An 11718-nucleotide genomic window follows, 5' to 3' on the forward strand; every position below is an offset into this window, starting at 1 on the left:
ATACATCCTTAGGGTAAAGTGGACTTCACAATGTCAACACACAAATACATCCTTAGGGTAAAGTGGACTTCACAATGTCAGCACACAAATACATCCTCGGGGTAAAGTGGACTTCACAATGTCAACACACAAATACATCCTCAGAATAAAGTTGACTTCACAATGTCAACACACAAATATGCCAACTGATTGATTAGTTCTTGCAAAGTGGACTTCACAATGTCAGCACATATAGACATCCTCAGGGTAAAGTTGACTTCACAATGTCAGCACATATAGACATCCTCAGGGTAAAGTGGACTTCACAATGTCAACACACAAATACATCCTCGGGGTAAAGTGGACTTCACAATGTCAACACACAAATACATCCTCGGGGTAGAGTAGACTTCACAATGTCAGCACATATAGACATCCTCAGGGTAAAGTGGACTTCACAATCTCAACACACAAAGATCCTCAGGGTAAAGTAGACTTCACAATCTCAACACACAAAGACATCCTCAGGGTAAAGTGGACTTCACAATGTCAACACACAAAGACATCCTCAGGGTAAAGTGGACTTCACAATCTCAACACACGAAGACATCCTCAGGGTAAAGTGGACTTCACAATGTCAGCACACAAATACATCCTTAGGGTAAAGTGGACTTCACAATGTCAACACACAAATACATCCTTAGGGTAAAGTGGACTTCACAATGTCAGCACACAAATACATCCTCGGGGTAAAGTGGACTTCACAATGTCAACACACAAATACATCCTCAGAATAAAGTTGACTTCACAATGTCAACACACAAATATGCCAACTGATTGATTAGTTCTTGCAAAGTGGACTTCACAATGTCAGCACATATAGACATCCTCAGGGTAAAGTTGACTTCACAATGTCAGCACATATAGACATCCTCAGGGTAAAGTGGACTTCACAATGTCAACACACAAATACATCCTCGGGGTAAAGTGGACTTCACAATGTCAACACACAAATACATCCTCGGGGTAAAGTAGACTTCACAATGTCAGCACATATAGACATCCTCAGGGTAAAGTGGACTTCACAATCTCAACACACAAAGATCCTCAGTGTAAAGTAGACTTCACAATCTCAACACACAAAGACATACTCAGGGTAAAGTGGACTTCACAATGTCAACACACAAAGACATCCTCAGGGTAAAGTGGACTTCACAATCTCAACACACAAAGACATCCTCAGGGTAAAGTGGACTTCACAATGTCAGCACACAAATACATCCTTAGGGTAAAGTGGACTTCACAATGTCAACACACAAATACATCTTTAGGGTAAAGTGGACTTCACAATGTCAGCACACAAATACATCCTCGGGGTAAAGTGGACTTCACAATGTCAACACACAAATACATCCTCAGAATAAAGTTGACTTCACAATGTCAACTGTTAGACACCTTATTTATATAGGTTAGTTATTTAGCGACGCACCATAGGAGACGCATATTGAACGGGACTAGTGACGTTTGGGATATGTTGGGTTAGAGACCGGAAAATCAGTTAGCGATAGAACACTCCAGGGTAACGACGTGTTTAGTGACAGAGACTTCTACTGTGGCCTTTTATCAGAATAAATCCATGTACAATTGTTCATCAGAGTCGACTACATCTCTTCACTTGTTAAAAATAGATGTACTTGTTTTGTCTGACTTGTTGCTCAACTACACGTAATACACCCGAACAATTACACCCAAACGATTGCAGAGTAATTGGTTGACTTCAAGACAGCCTGAACTAGCAACATCACAGTGGCGACCCCGAACCTCGAAGCCGGACCCCTGATGAAGCCGAACATCGAACCGGACCTCGAAGCAGAACGTTTACTCAGGTGAGGGTCGTGCACTCGAAGATATAAGATTTCATCGGAGTACGGCTGAACACAGCATCATCGCAGAGTGACTTTGTTCTAGATCTACATACAGTCGTCGCCTGTTTGATCGCACGTTCAACGAGCCGTTAACTCAGGGTGACCTTCGTCAGGACAGTAATCATCGCAACGTCTGGTCTACTTAACCAGTATATTATCAAAGCCTGATCTTCATATGCTGAATCGACCTACAACCAGAGAAACCGTTCGTTCATAACGGGTGAGAGATCGTTAGTGAACCTGTTGGACATATTTTTTCTTCGTCATAGGAGCCACATTGAGTATCAAGTTTTACCTCGTCAGTTTCGAGAAGGACAGTTTGCCCGCTGTCAGAAGTATTGTGAGTACTACAAGTTTGGTAGCTAACTAAATCGAAATCGCTCTGTCGTCTTACCCTTGGAGAGATTCTTGTGGAGCAGTTTGCTCATTGAACCGGTTGCTTGCCACTTTTATAACGGTCACTGTGTTTAACCTTTGGAAGGTTAGTGAAGTAATATTTAACAGTACTGAACATTGATCTATTTAGTATACGTCGGTCTAGACGATATCTAGACGTGCTGATATTGAAATCGTGGAAACAGCTACATCCACTTAATTTCGTTGAAAACCGTTAATCGTGTAACGGAACGTCGTCGGAGGTGACCTTGGTCTCACCTAGTCTACATTGGACAGTTTGGTCTAGTGAAGCAGAGTACAACAGCAAACTTCGTCGTACTACCAGAGTAGCAGCAGAAGCAGTGAACTATTTTAGAGAACCGTTATTCGTCAGCCCAGATCAAGTCATCGTCAAGAAAGTCGTTATTCGTCAGCCCAGATCAAGTCATCGTCAAGAAAGCCGTTATTCGTCAGCCCAGATCAAGTCATCGTCAAGAAATTCGTTATTCGTCAGTCGTCCAGATCAAGTTGCCGCCAAGAGACTGTTATTTGTCAGTAGTCGTCTACACAAGTCAAGTCATCGCCAGAAGAACCGTTAACCTATTCGTCAGTAACTGTGTACACAAAGTCGTCGGAACTACACATACGGTCATCAACAGTCGTCAAAGAAACTGGAACATTTTGCTGTGGCATATCAGGACATCTGTGGCATTACGTGGGATACTGGTAGCACCGGAGAACAGAGTCAGAACTGGAAGAGAGGCAGTGGAATTTGTTGTGATCTAGCATATTCGGGAGTCCGAACAAAGGGATCTTTCTTATCAAAAGCTAAGTGCCATTTTTCTTATTAGTGTATGTTTAGATTGCCCTTAGAAATAGATTTTGTCTAAATTTGGTATGTTAGCCTGAGTAAATTCAGGTGGTGCTGAAGCCTTAAACCCGTTCGGGGAAAAGACATAATTTAGATGAAAAGCTATATTATACGTTTAGGGTTGTAATTTGTTTTGTTTGTGTAAACGTCATATCCGTTGTTGCCTAGTTACTTCGTGACGTTATCATTGTGTGCCATATTGTCATATCCCAACCCATAGCGATAGTCTCATTTTAATTATTTCATTTGTTTATATTATTTTAAATTATTTATTTTTATTAATTTAATTAGATCTGTATTTTTTTTCACTTAATGATAGAAAGTGCGGGTAGGATTCTTTCATTGTGAATCAGACTAAAATAATTTTAGTTTGAGCGGTTAAAATCAAATATGATTTTGCCATGAGAATAATGCCGAAACTGGCTATGTAGTCAAACACTATCGTCTGGCTAAATTTAGATCTGCAAATTGTTGTACATCTCTTTGGTACAATTAAATCATCTAGACTCTAATTTGAAATATTATTAATTGGAAGATGAATGAAGGTAGTACATTCTAGATATATATATCTTGTTGAAGATATATTTGACACTGTATACACATATTTGTTTCGTATGGTTAAATAGAACCATAATCTACTCTAGATCTAGACTCTAGGGACAGTCTTTGATTGAATTTACTCTAAACACTTCACTGTGACTTCAGTCATACCAGATTTTAAAATTGATCATAGTTATTCATACTAGATCTAAAAGTCATAGTGCTCTTGATAACTATAGATCTAAATAGTATTATTATACATACTATAATATACTAGATTTAAATTTGTGTGTAATACTGGACCTAATATACAGATTTGAATATAGACTCTAACCATAATAACTCAGACTAGATTTATACATTTACTAAATCTATAGATAGAGACATAACATTTAAAAATTTGTATAAAAGTGTGGAAAAACCTAAATATAAAATAAGTTTAAAGTATAGCCATAACCAATATAGGCTAAGTAAAAATATATATAAAATATAAAATACAATGGCTACATCATCATATGTGGACCTTAAGGAGGTTAAGGAAACAGCTATGCAGGATGGAAAGGCCATGGAGTTAAAAGGAAAGGACTTAGCAGCTTATGTACAGCAAGTTGTGAAGGAAGAAACGGAACGTCAAAGACAAGAGATAGAGAGACAAGATAGGATCAGAAAGGAAGAATATGAGAAGCAAAAAGAGGACCGAGAACATGAAGCTAAAATGGAGAAGATGAGATTGGATGCAGCACAAGCCAGAGCCCAAACTGAACAAGGAAATAACACAAATAACTCAAATAATTATACCACTCAAAGAGACAACCCTAATTCACAAACATGGCTAAAGAGAAAGATACAAAGTTTTGATGAACAGAAGGATGACATTGGTGATTTTTTGAAAAGATATGAGGCAAAAATGTCTACATTTAATATGCCTGAAGAAGAGTGGTCTGAAATACTGATAGACTTTGTTCATGGTCAAGCTCTAACAATATGCCAAAATCATGACCATCATATTGATGATAGCTATCAGGTTTTAAAAAGAGAGTTATTGAATGCATATGGTCATAATGCTACAACTTTTAGAAAGAAATACTTTGACAATATACCATCATTAGGAATAGAACCCCAAACTACCATTAATATGGAAAAGGATTTTTTCAATAAGTGGGTAAAATTAGAAAAAGTGACAAACTCTTATGAGGGATTAAAAAATTTTATTTTAGTGGACAACTTTGTAAATAAATGTGATCCTCAATTACAATCTTTTATTAGAGAAAGAAATCCAAAAACTATAGATGAAATAACAGAAATAATGAGAGTATACAAAAATGCATATACAAATAAACCATTTTCTGATAGGGATAAGAGCAAAGTAGATTTAATAGGATACACCAAAGAAAATGTTGATAGAAGTAGAAATAGAAACAGATCAAATAGTGGAAATAGAAAATATAGTGAAATAACCTGTTTTAAATGTCAAGGAAAAGGTCATATAGCAGCTAACTGTAGAAGAGGGAATAGTAGGTCTGGAAGTAGAAATAGATACAATGAACAAAATAACAATAGATATAGGAGTAGAGATAGGAATGACAGGGGAAATTATAGAAATAGGAGTTACAGTAGGGAATACAAAAATAAAGGTACAGATAGGATATATTTCATGGAAGGAAATAGGAACAATTTTGCAGTGTACCCAGGGTTTGTAGATAGAATTCCGGTGGAACTAATCAGGGATTCAGGTTGTAACACCTTGGCAGTAAAAACTAAATTTGTCAAACCTCATTGGTATAAAGGGTTTACTAGGAAAGTAGAATTAGCAGATGGCACTATAAGGGAATTTAAAGCTATAAGGGTATACATTGAAACCCCATTTTTCACTGGTTATTGTGATGGCATTGCAATACCAGAAATGAGATATGATATGTTAGTAGGAAACATAAAAGGAGTTAAAGAATGTTCAAGAAAAGAATTAGAAGACTGGCAAAACAAATACAAAAACATAAGACAAAATCATGAAAACATAGAAACACAAAATATAACAAGTATGGTAATAACAAGATCAATGGATAAACAAGATGAGAAACAGGAAAATACAATAAATGTAATTAGTAATGATAAAGAAAAAGAAACCAGTAATGTAATACAAATAGAAAATACAGATGTTAAGGAAAAAGAGATAGAAAATGAAACACAAAATAGTCTTGAAACACAAATATCTCAAAGTGAAAAAGAAACAACACCCACATTTGCATTAGAACAAATGAATGATAATATTATTGGGAAAATTTATTCAAGAATATCAGATAAAAACAATAATAATCCAATGGAGAAATTTTGTATAGAGAATAAAATATTGTTTAGACAAACAAGTAATGATAACAAGAAAATAAAACAACTTGTCTTACCACAGAAATATTGGAAAGATGTTTTAATCATGACACTTGATAATAATTTAGCAGCACATAGGGGAGTAAAGAAATGTTATAGGAATTTGTCAAAACAAGTATTTTGGCCCAAAATGAAAGCAACAATTAACAAATACATAAACTCATGTGACATATGTCAAAAGAGATCTAACAAAAGTCTAGTGAATAAAGCACCTATTCAAGAAATGGATGAACCTACAGCACCATTTCAGAAAGTATCTATTGATTTAATAGGTCCTTTAATTCAAACTGAAAATAATAACAAATACATTCTAACAGTAATAGACATGTTTAGTAGATACCCAGAGGCAATCCCATTATCAAATACAAGTGCAGAGAATATCATTAATGCCATAACTCAAAAAGTAATTACAAGACATGGTATACCTAAAATTATATTGAGTGATCAGGGATCTCAGTTTAAGTCAGAACAATTTAAGAAATGGACTAAACAATACAATATACAACACATATACTCTTCGGTTTACCACCCAGAGAGTAACGGTTTATGTGAACGATATGGTGGTTCATTAAAAAGATCACTAACAAAGATAATTCAGAATAATCAGAACAAGTGGGATCATTACATTAACTATGTACTATTTGCTCATAGAAACAACATTCATGAAGCAACACAATTTTCACCATATGAAATAATACATGGAAGAAAACCTAGAGATGAATTAGATGTTTTTAAAGAAAATCTAATAGACAATGAGAATAAATTAAATAATGACAGTGAAACAACAATCACAACAGAATTAAAAGAAATATGGACTCAAGCATATAACAACAATAAGAAGTACAAACAAAGTGCTCATGAGAATCTAAATAAGAAAAGACAATTGAAAACACTAGAAGTAGGAAACAATGTATTAATATTGATAAATGACCTGAAAAATAAAATTGGTAAACAATGGAAAGGTCCATTTAAAGTGATAAAACAAATTAGTGATGTGAATTATCAAATTGAAATAAATGGGAAAATTAAAACATATCACATAAATAATTTGAAACTGTATCATGATAGAGAAGATGAGTTAATACAAAACATTCAGGAGGAAATAGAAAATAAATTTTCAGAAAGAGAAGAATGCTTGATGATAATAACAAATGAAAATCACAATGAAAATGATATTAAGGAAATACCTGTAATAGAAACAAAAGAGAATCAAACTTGGCAAAAGATTAATCTTAATAATTTAACTAAGGAAAAGTCAAAAGATATAACTAAAATAATACAGGAATACAAAGAAATTTTTTCCAGTATACCAGGAAAAACTAATATTATTAAACATGACATTAAAGTAACAGACACAAAACCTATCAAGCTTAAACCATATAGAATACCGCTACATTTGCAAGACAAAGTAAAGAAAGAAATAGACAATTTACTAGAGTCAGGTATAATTGAGCCATCAACATCTCCTTATGCTTCACCAATTGTGATAGCCAAAAAGAAGAATGGAGATATAAGGTTATGTATTGATTATAGGAAACTTAACAACATCACAGAATTTGACCCATATCCAATGCCAAATATAGAGGATATTTTACATAAATTAAATGGAGCAAAATTTTTTACTAAATTAGATTTAACTAAAGGTTATTGGCAAATACCTTTAACAGAAAATGCAAAACCTTACACAGCATTTGTAACACCATATGGTATTTTTCAATGGAATTATATGAGTTTTGGATTAGTAAATGCACCTGCCACATTTAATAGAATGATGAACATGATAATTGGAAACAAAGAAAATGTTATTTGCTATTTGGATGACATATGTATTTTTAATAATAGTTGGGAGGAACATTTGGTAGATGTAAAAGAAGTATTCAAAATAATAAAAGAAAGTGGACTTACAATTCAAGCAGAAAAAGTAGAAATAGGATTGGAGGAAATAATTTTCTTAGGACATAAAGTAAATAACAACATGATTAGCCCTATTGAAGATAACATAAAGAAAGTACTTAATATTGAAATACCTACAACAAAAAGACAAATTAAAAGTATATTGGGAATAGTAAATTATTACAGAAAGTTTATAAAGAACTTAGCAGAAATAGTGAATCCATTAAATGACTTACTTAAAAAAGGAAAACCTCAAAAAGTAGTTTGTAATGAGGAATGTGTGAAAGCTATTGACAGAATTAAAGATGTTTTTAGTCATGAACTAATATTAAGACTACCTGATAAAGACAAAATATTTTATGTCACAACTGATGCATCTGGTAATGCTATTGGTGGTTGTTTAATGCAGAACTATGATAACTTACATCCTATATTATATGTAAGCAGAAAATTGTCAGAGGCAGAGAAAAAATATAGTGTCATTGAAAGAGAAGCCTTAGCTGTAATATGGGTAATTACTAAGCTAGAGAGCTATTTAATAGGAAGGAAATTCATATTATTAACTGATCATAAACCTATTCAGTATATACAGCAAAAGAGCATGAAAAACAGTCGTGTTTATAGATGGTTCTTAGCACTACAGGAGTATAAATTTGAAGTGAAAGCTATTAGTGGATCTGTGAATATTGTAGCTGATCTATTGTCTAGAATGACATTGAAATGAAATAATTTTGTAAATAAACTATGATTATATTGAGTATGTAATATATATTAATATATTGACACCATTTATATGTTATGGAAAAGGGAGATAAGTAAAGTTGATATTAAGCATTTAAAAGTAAGTATGGATATTTTTTTTTTTTGTGTGAATCATTTCATATATCATTGACGAAAGTTAGTTCTATGGAAAAGGGTGAGTATAAAAGAAAAATGGACAAAAGCGTATAAAAGGGTGGTAAGAAAAAAAAAATTTATTGAATGTGTAAATAAAGTCTATAATTGTTTTTTTTGAAATATTGTATTTTATCAGATTACTGCCAGTGAAGAACATTTGTGAGTGTATGAAGTGCTCATAAGATGCCACATTTTCTTTCATAATGAACTGTGTACTAATGAAGATGACTTTGGAATGTTATGAACATTGACATGTATATGAGGAACTGTCAAGTCAAGATGAAGAGATCAAGATTTTATGTTTGTGGTCTTCCCCTTAAATTGAAAATGCCCTTGTAAGACTTGACAGTAGTGGAAAAATATTGACATATTTTTTTTTCAAGGGGGGGAGGAATCTGTTAGACACCTTATTTATATAGGTTAGTTATTTAGCGACGCACCATAGGAGACGCATATTGAACGGGACTAGTGACGTTTGGGATATGTTGGGTTAGAGACCGGAAAATCAGTTAGCGATAGAACACTCCAGGGTAACGACGTGTTTAGTGACAGAGACTTCTACTGTGGCCTTTTATCAGAATAAATCCATGTACAATTGTTCATCAGAGTCGACTACATCTCTTCACTTGTTAAAAATAGATGTACTTGTTTTGTCTGACTTGTTGCTCAACTACACGTAATACACCCGAACAATTACACCCAAACGATTGCAGAGTAATTGGTTGACTTCAAGACAGCCTGAACTAGCAACATCACACAACACACAAATATGCCAACTGATTGATTAGTTCTTGCAAAGTGGACTTCACAATGTCAGCACATATAGACATCCTCAGGGTAAAGTTGACTTCACAATGTCAGCACATATAGACATCCTCAGGGTAAAGTGGACTTCACAATGTCAACACACAAATACATCCTCGGGGTAAAGTGGACTTCACAATGTCAACACACAAATGCATCCTCGGGGTAAAGTAGACTTCACAATGTCAGCACATATAGACATCCTCAGGGTAAAGTGGACTTCACAATCTCAACACACAAAGATCCTCAGGGTAAAGTAGACTTCACAATCTCAACACACAAAGACATCCTCAGGGTAAAGTGGACTTCACAATGTCAACACACAAATACATCCTCGGGGTAAAGTAGACTTCACAATGTCAGCACATATAGACATCCTCAGGGTAAAGTGGACTTCACAATCTCAACACACAAAGATCCTCAGGGTAAAGTAGACTTCACAATCTCAACACACAAAGACATCCTCAGGGTAAAGTGGACTTCACAATGTCAACACACAAAGACATCCTCAGGGTAAAGTGGACTTCACAATGTCAACACACAAAGACATCCTCAGGGTAAAGTGGACTTCACAATCTCAACACACAAAGACATCCTCAGGGTAAAGTGGACTTCACAATGTCAGCACCATAGACATCAATAAATACAGACTGGAAAAAAGGAAGTAACTTCATGTAACTTGAAAACATGTATATCTATTGTATTCGGATTTCCGAATTATGAAAAATTGCATGATCTTCACGCTGAGAGATTTAAAAAAAACACTAGTGAAAATATTGTAATACTTATAAAGGTTACGGCTGAAATAGATATGAATACTTAACTTTTATACTGCTCATAAATGCTATATATTATATAATAAAGTATACAAAATTGCAAGTCACAAATTTTCGTTTCATAAAACTCGTTAATCGGCCAGTCTATATTTATTTATGTCTATGGTCAGCACATATAGACATGCTCAGGGGTAATTAGTCTTCTCCCCTTGCAGACATAACAATTTTAGGAGCAGACATTTAACGCTCGTCTGTTTCTTTGGCAAGCGATTTGTGTGGCTCAAACAACGACCAAACGACATTACTTTCCTCCACTAACGTCAGGTACCCAATGCCCCCCCCCCCCCAACTTGTACCAGTAATATTTTCAGTTCTTCTTCTACGTTCTCTTGAGGTTGGATGGTTCAGAAGATTTGTCAAATACCTGAGATGAACTGCACAGTGGTTTCCAGATCAGGCAGCTCACCATACATGTTTTTCTTCTATAATAGGGAGTGAGTGTTTTGGTGGCTCTTGATCGAGGATGGAGTTTTCAAGGACATGGTCAGCATTTTTAGCGACACACCACAAGGGAAAATGTATTAGTCCCAATATTCAGATTTTTTTTTTTTAAACAAAGAGCAACGAAAAAATTGCCTTACGTTAATTAAAAAGAGTGCCCATATCTCAAACATCTAGGGTGCTTTAACTTTACTAGATCCGGTCCTGGGTACGCATTAAAGCTATGTGGTAAATTAAAATTATCGAAGTTTGAAATCCAAGTCTTCCAAAGGATTTGAGATCGAGACCCCTTGATTTTACCATTGTACCACTGTACCACTTAACTGTAATAGTAATTTTTAAATATTTTCTTTGCTTTCACCCAATCATCAGATTATAACTGAAATGAAGAAGCTCGAACTCTTAGTTAAATAACTGATAGCAGCTAACCTTGTTATATATATATATATATATATATATATATATATATATATATATATATATATATATATTCTGTGGCATTTTACGTCTTGAGAGACGATCTTTTCCCTTTGCAACTTCTTGTGTGACTAAAGAGGCCAATCTTTGATACACAGCTGCGATCGCAGGATGGGCATATGTGATCACCAGGCGCCGTTGCATTTTCACCCTTCTTTCTGCTTCTGTTGTGTCTGACATCTGCAATCTGTGACCCTTCCTTTACGCTCTCTCTCCATGTGGATCTGTCCAGCGTCACCTCTTCCCAGTTGCCAGTGTCGATTTTGAAGAGCTTCATGTCGCGTTTGCATACATCCGT

General features: G+C 34.7%; 1 long non-coding RNA gene across 1 annotated transcript; it reads left to right on the forward strand.

Moving 5' to 3' along the window:
* Nucleotides 1-1423: 1423 nt before the first annotated feature.
* Nucleotides 1424-9462, forward strand: LOC129923693 (uncharacterized). Its single transcript, XR_008775693.1, has 2 exons — nt 1424-3695; nt 8999-9462. It is a non-coding gene; the product is annotated as an uncharacterized LOC129923693 (long non-coding RNA).
* The last annotated feature ends 2256 nt before the right edge of the window (nt 9463-11718 follow it).

The sequence above is a fragment of the Biomphalaria glabrata genome, chromosome 17, assembly GCF_947242115.1.
Source record: "Biomphalaria glabrata chromosome 17, xgBioGlab47.1, whole genome shotgun sequence".
In the NCBI taxonomy this organism is placed as follows: Eukaryota; Metazoa; Mollusca; class Gastropoda; family Planorbidae; genus Biomphalaria; species Biomphalaria glabrata.